Source organism: Arachis ipaensis, chromosome B5 (genome assembly GCF_059453495.1).
Source record: "Arachis ipaensis isolate K30076 ecotype BB chromosome B5, ASM5945349v1, whole genome shotgun sequence".
NCBI classification, from domain to species: domain Eukaryota; kingdom Viridiplantae; phylum Streptophyta; class Magnoliopsida; order Fabales; family Fabaceae; genus Arachis; species Arachis ipaensis.
In genome coordinates this window covers 115,912,488-115,914,816 of record NC_142440.1, presented here as the reverse complement: position 1 = coordinate 115,914,816, position 2,329 = coordinate 115,912,488, and the positions used below count along the sequence as shown (strand labels likewise).

Sequence of the window (2,329 nt, the reverse complement as noted above, 5' to 3'; positions counted from 1 at the left end):
CTTAACTGAATTCTTGCAGATCTGTGATACTGTTAAGACCAATGGGGTTGATTTCGAGGTCTACAGGCTTATGCTTTTCCCGTTTGCTGTAAGAGACAGAGCTAGAATATGGTTGGACTCTCAACCTAAAGATAGCCTGAACTCTTGGGATAAGCTGGTCACGGCTTTCTTAGCCAAGTTCTTTCCTCCTCAAAAGCTTAGCAAGCTTAGAGTGGATGTTCAAACCTTCATACAGAAAGAAGGTGAATCCCTCTTTGAAGCTTGGGAGAGATACAAGCAATTGACCAAAAAGTTTCCTTCTGACATGCTTTCAGAATGGACCATCCTGGATATATTCTATGATGGTCTGTCTGAATTATCAAAGATGTCATTGAACCATTCTGCAGGTGGATCCATTCACCTAAAGAAAATGCCTGCAGAAGCTCAGGAACTCATTGACATGGTTGCAAATAACCAGTTCATGTACACTTCTGAAAGGAATCCTATGAGTAATGGGACGCCTCAAAGGAAGGGAGTTCTTGAAATTGATACTCTGAATGCCATATTGGCTCAGAATAAAATATTGACTCAGCAAGTCAATATGATTTCTCAGAGTCTGAATGGATTACAAGCTGCATCCAACAGTACTAAAGAAGCATCTTCTGAAGAAGAAGCTTATGATCCTGAGAACCCTGCAATAGCAGAGGTGAATTACATGGAAGAACCCTATGGAAACACCTATAATCTCTCATGGAGAAATCATCCAAATTTCTCATGGAAGGATCAACAAAAGCCTCATCAAGGCTTTAATAATGGTGGAAGAAACAGGTTTATCAATAGCAAGCCTTTTCCATCATCCTCTCAGCAACAGACAGAGAATCTTGAGCAGAATCCATCTAACTTAGCAAATATAGTCTCTGATCTATCTAAGGCCACTCTAAGTTTCATAAATGAAACAAGGTCCTCCATCAAAAATTTGGAGGCACAAGTGGGCCAGTTGAGTAAAAGAGTCACTGAAACTCCTCCTAGTACTCTCCCAAGCAATACAGAAGAGAATCTAAAAAGAGAGTGCAAGGCCATAACCTTACTTGGTGTGGCCGAACCCAGAGAGCAGGAGGAGGACGTGAATCCTAGTGAGGAAGACCTCCTGGGACGTTCACTGACCAATAAGGAGTTTCCCTTTGAGGAACCAAAGGAATCTGAGGCTCATCTAGAGACTATAGAGATTCCATTGAACCTCTTTTTACCATTCATGAGCTCTGATGACTATTCATCTTCTGAAGAAGATGAAGACATTGTTCAAGGGCAAGTTGCCCAATATTTAGGAGCAATCATGAAGCTGAATACCAAGCTATTTGGTAATGAGACTTGGGAGGATGAGCCTCCATTGCTCATTAATGAACTGAATATCTGGGTTCAGCACACTTTACCTCAAAAGAAATAGGATCCTGGTAAATTCCTAATTCCCTGTAACCTAGGCACCATGACCTTTGAGAAGACTTTGTGTGACCTGGGGTCAGGAATAAACTTAATGCCACTCTCTGTAATGGAGAAACTAGGAATCTTTGAGGTACAGGCTGCCAAATTCTCATTAGAGATGGCAGACAAATCTATGAAAATGGCTTATGGACAAGTAGAGGATGTACTAGTGAAGGTCAAAGGCCTTTATATCCCTGCTGATTTCATAATCCTAGACACTGGGAAGGATGAGGATGAATCTATCATCCTTGGAAGACCCTTCCTAGCCACAACAAAAGCTGTGATTGATGTGGACAGAGGAGAGTTGGTCCTTCAACTGAATAAGGACTACCTTGTATTTAAAACTCAAGGATCTTCCTCTGTAACCATGGAGAGGAAGCATGAAAAGCTTCTCTCACTGCAGAGTCAACCAAAGCCCCCACAGTCAAACTCTAAGTTTGGTGTTGGGAGGCCACAACCAAACTCTAAGTTTGGTGTTGAACCCCCACATTCAAACTCCAAGTTTGGTGTTGGGAGGTCCCAACAATGCTCTGAACATCTGTGAGGCTCCATGAGAGCCCACTGTCAAGCTATTGACATTAAAGAAGCGCTTGTTGGGAGGTAACCCAATGTTATTTAATTATATCTATTTATTTTCCATTGCTATTTTATATTTTCTTTAGGTTAATGATCATGTGAAGTCATAAAAACTACTGAAAAATCAAAAACAGAATGAAAAACAGCATAAAAAAATAGCTCACCTTGGAGGAAGAGCTTACTGGCATTTAAACGCCAGTAAGAAGCATCAAACTGGCGTTTAACGCCAGAAAGAAGCATCAAGCTGGCGTTAAACGCCAGAAACAAGCACCAAACTGGCGTTTAACGCCAGAAC

The 2,329-nt window shown here is 41.4% G+C and overlaps 1 non-coding gene across 1 annotated transcript; it reads right to left on the bottom strand.

Moving 5' to 3' along the window:
* Positions 1-202: 202 nt before the first annotated feature.
* Positions 203-310, bottom strand: LOC148565469 (small nucleolar RNA R71). The gene has a single exon (XR_015884049.1). It is a non-coding gene; the product is annotated as a small nucleolar RNA R71 (small nucleolar RNA).
* Positions 311-2,329: the final 2,019 nt, after the last annotated feature.